The 10612-nt window shown below is 33.1% G+C and overlaps 1 non-coding gene across 1 annotated transcript; it reads right to left on the reverse strand.

Moving 5' to 3' along the window:
* Nucleotides 1–4383: 4383 nt before the first annotated feature.
* LOC123626740 lies at nucleotides 4384–4486 on the reverse strand. The gene has a single exon (XR_006730981.1). It is a non-coding gene; the product is annotated as a U6 spliceosomal RNA (small nuclear RNA).
* Between the last annotated feature and the right edge of the window lie 6126 nt (nucleotides 4487–10612).

The following is a 10612-nucleotide window of genomic DNA, read 5'->3' on the forward strand; positions in this document are numbered from 1 at the left end:
GCCTCCCGAGTAGCTGGGACTACAGGCATGCGCCACCATGCCTGGCTAATTTTTTTTCTATATATATTTTTAGTTGTCCAGATAATTTCTTTCTATTTTTAGTAGAGACGGGGTCTTGCTCTTGCTCAGGCTGGTCTCGAACTCCTGACCTCGAGCGATCCACCCACCTCGGCCTCCCAGAGTGCTAGGATTACAGGTGTGAGCCACTGCGCCCGGCTTAGTGGAGCTTTTTAGTGTTCCTCAAGGTAGCTTTTGTTTATAGAAAAAGATTATTTTCAGGATGTTAACATTAGTATTTGATTTATTAAAATCATAAATTAAAAAATTAGATTGTTCTTAATCTTTTAAGTTCAAGTTACAAACCAATTCATAAAATTAGTAAAATACAAACGAAAATTTTAAATTTTCTTTTGATCTAAGTTTAATTAATGCAAGGTGAATAGAACATATCCTTTTAAACAATCAGTCCCATTTACAACTCAGCTAATTAAATTCCTTCAATCATTAAAACTGTATTTATAAATTTAACGTAATTGCTTTTCTTTTCAACACTTCCATGCCTCTAACAAGCATAAGCCTTCCGAAGTACTTGACCAACTCTATTAAGTCTGATAGAACAAACTGATAAATATGACATAACTTAAAAAAATTACAGTGCTGTTTAAAAAATTAGCTAAAGTCTCATAACTTTCAGCTTACAACTATAAAATCAGTTACTCAATTGCATGTTGTAAAATGGAATTATAGTTCTAATTCTTTAGATTCTCTTGTATTCCCCAAAACTTGTAAACCCTACAATCACTTTAAATACCAAATACACACAGATTGTTCCAATGATTACCCAAACTGATTCCTGAGTGTAACACAAAAGTACTTATTAATGTAATACTTAGTTTGATTTATCTCCTCATCTCTATATTTACTTCAAAAACTTCCTAGGGATAAAAGCCACCCATGAAGGAAAAAATTTCACCATCCCAAGCCAATGAGAGCTATTATCTCAATCACATTAGGGAGAGATTTCAGCAGAATAAAGTGCTATGGGCCAGAGATTTTTGGCCAGACACTAGATCTGATTGTCCTGGAGCTTCTCAGCAGCACGTTGGCTTAGTTTTTAATAGTTGCTAAAAACAGGGACTCCAAGTCCATATCCTTTGGAAGGGATTTATCTTTTCTGAGTTTAAAATATACCATTACTTAACTCTACTGTGTGATAGGAAGACTGCAGCCTCCCACTCAGTTAACCTCACAGCATGTTAAAATCTCTGTCTTGCCTGAATCCACTCTGAATTCTTTGCAGATCCTTCTGTAGGTCTTGGGCACACTTCGATAACTGTTTTGTGACACCTAGACTGAAGTCATTCTCACGATAACAGAGAATATTATACAAGCATGCATTTATGCAACATCAAGCTTCATCGAATCTTAACAATTTACATTTACTTCAGGTTTTAAAAAACATGAAAACATTTCTGATGCAGTTGAAGACTCCAGTGTACTCTTCCCTGATTCTTTTTTCTCCCTCCCCAGAAGAACACTCTCTTGAATGTTGTGTTTATAATTTCCAAACATCTTTTCATTCTGTCATAACATATAAATGTGCCAATAAAATGTATTGTTTTTTTATGTTCTCAAATTTTATGTACATATTATTTTGTAGTTATTCTGCAACTTCCTTTTTCGGTAATCCACATACTTTTGAGAATTGTTAATGTTGATACACGTAGCTCCAGTTAACTGGTGCATGATAGGAACTTTTTTTATTTATATAGATTTAGGAAGTACACATGCAGATTATTACATGGGTATATTGCGTAGTGGTGAAGTCTGGGCTTTTTGTGTAACCAATACCCGATTAGTGTACATAGTACCCATTAAGTAATTTCTTATCCCACACTGCCCCTACCCTCCCACCCTCCTGCCCTTCCAAGTCTCCAGTATCTATTATTCTATTCTCAATGTTCATGTGTGCTCACTATTTAGCTCCCTTATTTGACTTTCTGTTTCTGAGTTATTTCACTTAAGATAATGGCCTCTAGTTCCATCCATGTTGCTACAAAAGACATGATTTCATTCTTTTTTACGGCTGACTACTAAGTATTCCATGGTGTGCCTGTGTGTGTGTGTGTGTGTGTGTGTGTGTGTGTGTGTGTGTGTATGTGTATTACGCACCACGTTTTCTTTATCCAGTCATCCATTGATGGACACTTATTATTAATAATAGGTTGATTCCATATCTTTGCTATTGTGAATAATGCTGTGATAAACATACAGGTGTAGCACTATTTTGATATAACAATTTCCTTTCGTTTGGGTAGATACCTAGTAGTGGGATTGCTGGATCAAATGATAGTTCTAGTTTTAGTTCTTTGAGAAATCTCCACACTATTTTCCATGGAGGTTGTACTAATTTACATTCCCACCAACAGTGGGAATGTAAGCAAGTGTTCCCTTTTCTCTGTATCCTTGTCGACATCTAGTGTTTTTTTAACTTTTTAATAATGGGTCATTCTGACTATTATAAGATGGTATCTCATTGTTATTTAATTTGCATTTCTCTGATGATTAGTGATGTTGAGCATTTTTTCATGTTTTTTGGCCATTTGTATGTCTTGTTTTGACAGTTGTCTGTTCGTATCCTTTGCCCACTTTTTAATGAAGTTATTTTTTTTCTTGTTGAGTTGTTTGAGTTCCATGTAGATTCTGGATATTAGTCCTTTACTGGATGCATAGTTTGCAAATATTTTCTCCCATTCCGTAGGTTGTCTATTTACTCTGTTGATTATTTCTTTTGGTGTGCAGAAGCTTTTTAGTTTAATTAAGTACCATTTAATTATTTTTGGTTTTGTTGCCTTTGCTTTTGGGGTCTTAGTCATAAATCTTTTCCTAAACCAATGTCCAGAAGAGTTTTTCCTAGATTTTCTTCTAGAATTTTTATAGTTTCAGGTCTTTTTATAGTTTCAAGTCTTGAATCCATCTTGAGTTAATTTTTGTATATGGTGAGAGAGAGGGATCCAGTTTTATTCTTCTGCAAATGGCTATCCAATTTTCCCAGCATCATTTATTGAATAAGGTGTCCTTTCCCCAGTGTATGTTTTTGTTGACTTTGTCAAAGATCAGTTGGCTGTAGGTATGTGGCTTTATTTTTCTGGGTTCTCTATTTTGTTCCATTGATTTATATTTATTTTTATGCCAATACTGTGCTGTTTTGGTTATTATAGTCTTGTAGTATAATTTGTAGCCAGGTAATGTTATGTTTCCAACTTTGTTCTTTTTGCTTAGGGTTGTATTGGCTATTTGGGCTCTTAAAAAAGAGCCCAATAGAATTAAAAAATTCTACTGTTTGCTTCCAAGCAATTTTTAGGATTTTTTAAATAATTATGTGAAAAAATGATGTTGTATAGAATAGAAATTGCATTGAATCTGTAGATTGCTTTTGGCCACATGGTCATTTTAACAATATTGATTCTTCTAATCTGTGGATGTTTTTCCATTTGTTTGTGTCATCATGATTTCTTTCATTAGAGCTTTGTAGTTTTCCTTGTAGAGATCTTTCACCTCCTTGATTAAGTATGTGCCTAGGTTTTTTTTTTTTTTTGTAGCTATTGTAAATGAGATTGAGTTTATGATTTGGTTTTTGGCTTGGTCATTATTGGTATTTAGAAATACTACTGATTTTTGTATGTTGATTTTGTATCCTGAGACCTTACTGAATTCATTTGTAAAATCTGGGAGTCTTTAGGATTTTCTAGGTATAAGGTTGTATCATTGGCAAACAGAGATAATTTGACTTCCTTTTCTCCAATTTAGATGCCCTTTTTTTCTTTCTCTTCCCTGATTGCTCTGGCTAGAACTTCCAGTACTATGTTGAACAGAGTGGTGAAAATGTGCATCTTTGTCTTATTCTAATTCTTTACGGGAATGCTTTTAGCTTTTCCCCACTCAGTACAATGTTGGCCATGGGTTTGTCATATATGGCTTTTATCATTTTAAGGCATGTTCTTTCTATGTCTAGTTTGTTGAGGGCTTTTATCATGAAAGCGATGTTGGATTTTGTCAGATACTTTTTCTGCATCTATTGATATGATCATATGGTTTTTGTTTTTAATTCTGTTTATGTGGTGAATCATATTTATTGATATGCATATGTGAACCGTCTTGCACCCCTGGAATAAAATCCGCTTGATAATGATTTGTTATCTTTTTGATGGACTGTTGGATTCTGTTTGCTAGTATTTTGTTGAGGATTTTTGTGTCTATATTCATCAGGTATATTGGTCTGTAGTTTTCTTTTTTTGTTGCATCCTTGCTTGGCTTTGTATCACGGTGATACTGGCTTCATAGAATGAGTTAGGAAGGATTCCCTCCTCCTTGATTTTTTGGAAAAATATGGAATGCTTCATGAATTTGCATGTCATCCTTGCACAGGGGCCATGCTAATCTTGTTTGTATCATTCCAATTTTAGTATATGTGCTGCTGAAGCAAGCATTGTATAATAGGTATTATTCAATAAATATATCACAATTCATTTTTTCACTCATGATTGATGGAAATTTTTTTCCAATTTTTTGCTATGATAAATATTGTTACAATTAATATTTTGTATGTGTTTCTGTGTACAATATGTGTGTGAGAGTTTTCTTAGACTACATATCTATTAGTAGAAATTCAGGATTGAAGACCTACCATTTTTTTTCTTTTATTAGAGATAGAGTCTTGCTTTGTTACCCTGGCTGGAGTGTAGTGGTGTAATCATAGCTCACTGCAGCCTCAAACTCCTCAGCTCAAGTGATTCTCCTCTCTCAGCCTCCCGAGTAGCTAGGACTACAGGCGGGAGCCACCACACCCAGCTAAGTGCCTGCATTTTTAACTTTACCATTTTCAACTTGCTCCCTTGCATACATGAGAGAGGAACATCTCACTCCTATGTTCTTGCCAACACTTGTCTTCAAACTTTTGCAGTATGAGTGTGAGATAGTTTCCCCCTGTTCTAGTTTAGAAGTCCCTGGTTACTGGTCAAATTTTGAACATTTTTTTTTCTGTTTATTGACCATTTCTCTTTCCTCTTCTTTTTGTTGCCTGCTCATATGTTTTAACCATTTTTCTGCTGTCAGTTTTCCCCTTAAGTTGACTTGTAAGCTGCTGATAAATGCTAAGTTCAATCCTTTGTTAGTTTTCCGCATCAAAGATACCAAATTTTAACTTTTCTTGGGATCAAGTTTATCAATCTTTTCCTTATGATTTGTGTTTTCTGTGAAGTCATGAAGATTGTGTTGTCTTTTAAAAGTTTTTAAGTTTCACTGTTTACATTTAGGCTTTAATTCACTTAGAAGTGATTTTTGTGTGTAGGGAATAAAGAAAGTGGTTTCTCTCTTCCAAGGGGGTATCACCCTTTATTAAATGATTAATCTTTGCTCCATTCATGTATGATGAATGCCACTTCTGCCACGTAGCAAGTTTTCATGTATGTATGGGTCTGTTTTGGGGACTCACTAGACAGAATATGTGAGTGAATGTGTGTGTGTGTGTGTGTGTGTGTGAGTGTAATTCCTAATGCAGACTTACACTATTTTAATTGCTATGGCTTTATATTTATTCATTTGTGATTCTTTGCTGTTCATAGGAATTTTAGATCTGCTTATCAAGTTCATAAAAATTGTGTTAGGATTTTGATGGAATTGTATTGAATTTATAAATTATATTTTGGTAGAATTAGCATCTTAATAATATTGAGTCTTTTTATTGTGAACTTTGTATTCACTCCTTTGTTAATGTCTTTTATTTATTATGTCCCTTATTAATGCTTTGTAATTTTTCCAGTAAATGTATCTTATATTAATATATTTTTGTTATATTTATACATAGATTCTTTATAATTTTCTTTGCTGTTGTAAATGGGACCTATTTTCCTATTATAATCTCTAATTGGTAATTGCCAGTGGAGATGTAAATTATTAATTTTTAAGTGTTGCTAATATCTGTTATCGCTTATAATAGTTTGTAGTATTCTTAAGTTTGTTCTTTATGAAGAAAATCTTACTATCTGGGGATAAGGGCAGATTTAAATAATCTTTTTCACTTATTTGCTTTATTCTTGTATCTTATCATATTGGCAAGGGCCTACTATGTAATGTTGGATGTAAGTAGTGATGGTGAATGTCTTTGTTTTATTCCTGACTTTATTGTTAATGCTTCTCAAATTATACCATTAATTATGATGTTTAATAGATCTTTGTATCATGTTCAGTAACATAGGTTATGATATTAAAGAAGTCATGTCCTATTCCCGATTTCCTAAGAATTTTTTTTTAATCTGAATGGGTGTTGACTTCCATCAGATGTCTTTTCTGCATCCATTGAAATGATCAAGTCCCTTGAATGTTTTGGAAGGCTCACCGTTAAAACATTCTGGCCCTGTGCCTCTTGTAGGGAAAGGCTTTTGATTATCAATTCAATTTCTTTAAACTTTTTTGTTTGTTTATTGAGGCTTTCTATTTCTTCTTAAGTCAATTTTGGTAATTAATGATTTTTATAGAAATTCATGTACTTTATCTACATTTTCTAATCTATTAGCATTTAATAACATTACTATCTAAATTTTTTTAAAGACTACTGTTCTGAGATCATATCCCTCATTTTTTTTAAATATTGTTGATTCATGCCTTTCAGTTTTACTGCAGGTTTGTATTATTAATGTTTAAAAACCCATCTTTCAGTATTATTAATACTCACTGTGATTTCTTTGTGTTCTATTTAATTAAGTTTAGCTCTTAACTTTATTCTTTTCTTCCTTCTATTTTCTTTGATTTATGATGTGTCTTGTCTTGCTTTGGGAATTGAATATTTAATTATATATCTTTAAAATATTTTTTTGCTGAGTGGTTTTAAAACTATGATTTTAACTCTAATAACAATGTATCTCTGTCCCACTGGTTTTCATCTGTGCCACTTTTGTTGTTATTCAGTTCTAATATTTAACATTTCCATTTTTATTTCATCTTTATTCTATGAGTCATTTTGGAGTTCATTTTAAAATTTCTAAACATGATTTAAAAAAACTATCTTGTTATTATTGTCTCCTAGTTTAATTGTACCAAGATCTGAGAACATGGTTTGTATAATATTGATTCTTTGAAATCACTTGAAACTTTCATTGAAACCAAGATATGTTGAATTTTTATAAAAAATACATATATAATTCAAAAATTATGTTTCCCATTTTTGGGTAGAAAATTTTCTCTTACGTGTATATGTGTTTCAAAGAAAGTTGAGTTTAATATTTGAGATTACAAATTTTGTGATTACTGAAAATTGGGACATTTCTTCCATGTTATTTTTTTCATTTCATTGTCCCTTTCTTTGCTTTTTTGTGCCCCACATTTCCTTCTTTTGATGTATTTATCAATAATATTTTTTATATTCCCCCTTTTTCTTTCTGAGATAATTTGGAAGCTCCAGGTGATATTTCTGTTCTTTGGAAACATTCATACTTAAGTATAAATTTTTTGCAACTCAGTCTATCATTATTCAGTGTGTCTGTCTTCTTCCAAACATGACAGAGAACTTATCAAATATTGACAACCCAGTAGACAACTCTTTCTCCTCTGTATTCCCACTCTAGCATCTTAAAATTGTTATTTAGAGAAGTGTTATTGGGAGCTTCATATGTAATTTTAAATTTTGTAGTAGCCAATTAAAAAAATAAAAAAGAAATAGTGAAAACAATTTTAATAGTATATTTTCTTTACCTCATATCCCAAATATTATCATTTCAATATAAAAAATCATTAATGAGATATTTTACATCCTCTTTTTATACTAAGTTTTCAAAATCCTGTGTATATTTTATACTTTATCATATCTCAACTGAAACCAGCCACATTTCAAGTGTCCAATAGCTACACATAGCTAGTGGCTGCCATATTGGACAGCTCAGGTCCAGAGTTTTCATTTTTGCATATTTTAAACACAAAAATTACCTATAATTATTAGTTATAATATATATGGTTAAATTTACCAGCCAATGTATCCGTTTCTGTGCTCACTATTATTTTTTAAATGCCATACCTTTTCCTGATTTGCATTATCTTTTTTGTGGAAGCACATCATTTGTAGTTCTTTTAGTGAGGGCCTTTTAGATATAAACTTTCAAACCTTTGTAGGTTTGAAATGTTCTATTTTGCCCTCACACTTGAATAATGATTTAGCTCGTTAGAATCCTACATTAACAGTCATACTGAATGCTGGAGTCACCTGCCTGCTTCTAGATGGAAGCCCATTGGGCCCATAGCTTCAGCCTTACTCACTGCTCTGTAATTTATCTTCAGTTTCTGGTCTATGGTGATGCTTCTCTTATTTTTGAACTAGCTATAGCTTTCTAGTATTCTGTTTTACATTTTATCTATCATTAATAACGGTGTGTCAAAGCATGAGCTGATAGAACCATCTTGTCCAGAAAGCAACAACTTTGTTAAAGTGGAATCTTAGCTATTTTATTTATTATTTTATTATATCTGTAGTATCTTTTATAATATCTATCCTTGTATTCAGGACATATAGGAAAAAGACTGATTTTTGTACAAATATTTTTTTTTTTTTTGAGGCAGAGTGTCGCTTTGTTGCCCTGGCTAGAGTGAGTGCCGTGGCATCAGCCTAGCTCACAGCAACCTCAAACTCCTGGGCTTAAGTGATCCTACTGCCTCAGCCTCCCGAGTAGCTGGGACTACAGGCATGTGCCACCATGCCCGGCTAATTTTTTCTATATATATTTTTAGCTGTCCAAATCATTTCTTTCTATTTTTAGTAGAGACAGGATCTTGCTCTTGCTCAGGCTGGTCTCGAACTCCTGACCTTGAGCGATCCACCCGCCTCGGCCTCCCAGAGTGCTAGGATTACAGGCGTGAGCCACTGCGCCCGGCCATTTTTGTACAAATATTTATAATTACATGCTTTCCTTTCTAATTAGTTCTATTCATTTTAAAAGTTTATAGATAAAAAGTAAAGTAATTTGCAAAAAATTGATCTTCTCTTCGTCTATTCAGACATAATTTGTATAGATTCCTTTCCTAATTTTATTGCATAGGTTAGAACTTTTGTATTAGTTAACAGTAGTGATAGCTAATATACATGTCTTGTCCCTGACTTTAAAGAAGATTTATCTAATGTCTAATCGTCAAGTATATGGTAGTGAAACTTGATCCAAAATATTCTTGATTAGGTTAAGGGAATAGCTTTTTATTTCCAGTTTACTGTCTTTAAAACAAGTCAGAAATAGTTGTTAAGATCTTTTAAATATTTTTTAGTTTCCCTCAAGATATTCATATGTTTTGACTTATTATTTTGCTAATGTATATTGATTTAATAAGATTGAATCATCCTTCATTCCTGGAATAAACCTTATTTGGTCATGGAGTATTATTCTTTTATTATACTGCTGGATTCCATTGCTAATATTTTAGTTAGAATTTTAGATTAAAATAACAAGTGATATTAACTTGTAGTTTATCTTTTTGTGCTTTCTTAAGTTTTGGTTTGAGAGTTATGCAGACTTTGTAAAATTAACTGGGAAGTTTTCCATCTTTTCATATGCTCGGAGAAAGTTTAAAAAGCATGGGAATTATCTCTTCCTTGAAAGTTTGAAAGAAGTCATCTGTGAAACCATCAGATTATTGTTTCTAAATTGTTATTTTTACATTATGTATCTTCTATTTCCAAAGTAATTTTTAACATTTGCAATTAGTTATTTAACCAGACTTGCAATAGTTATTCAGACTTAACCCTTTGTTTGTCTGGTTCATTGTCATCATTTGCAGCACCACACCACTACCCTCGAACTCTCATTTAAAGGATTTTTTTTTTTTTTATCATACAGGGTCTTGTTCCATTGCCCAGGCTGGAGTGCAGTGGTGTTGTCATAGCTCACTGCAGCCTCCAACTCCTGAGCTAAAGTGATCCTTTTGCCTCAGCCTTCCAAGTAGCTGGGATTACAGGCACATGACCCCATGACCAGCCAATTTTTTAATTTTTTTGTAGAGCCATAGTTTTGTTAAGTTGCCTAGGCTGGTCTTAAACTCTTGGCCTCAAGTGATCCTCCCACCTCAACCTCCCAAAGTGCTGGGATTACAGGCATGAGCCACTGCAGCTGGCCTCATTTAAAGGATATTTTAAGACTTATTAAGGAACTACATATAGTCAAATCCCTTGCTCATATGATCAAATCTTTCCTCTATGTTAGTACATGAAAGATAATTTTCATAGGAATAAATCTTGGTCCACAAATTCTTCTCAAAACGATGTAAACTTTACTTCTGGCATTTAGTACTGCAGCATACAATTCTAAACCAGTCTAGTGTTCCTTTGAAGATACTCTGTTGCCCAGGCTTGTCTTGAACTCCTGGGCTCAAGTGATCTTCCTGTCTTAGCCTCACAATTAGCTGGGATTACAGGTGTGAGTCACCATGCCTGGCTTGAAAATATATTATTCCTAGATCTTTAGAGAATTTCTATTTGTATCTGATAATTTAAAAATTCTAAGATATGCTTAGACTTGGGTCTCTGCTCATGGATGTTTGGCTAGAATGTGATTTACTCTTTAAATGTGCATTCCCACAT

Source organism: Lemur catta, chromosome 22 (genome assembly GCF_020740605.2).
Source record: "Lemur catta isolate mLemCat1 chromosome 22, mLemCat1.pri, whole genome shotgun sequence".
Taxonomy (NCBI): Eukaryota; Metazoa; Chordata; class Mammalia; order Primates; family Lemuridae; genus Lemur; species Lemur catta.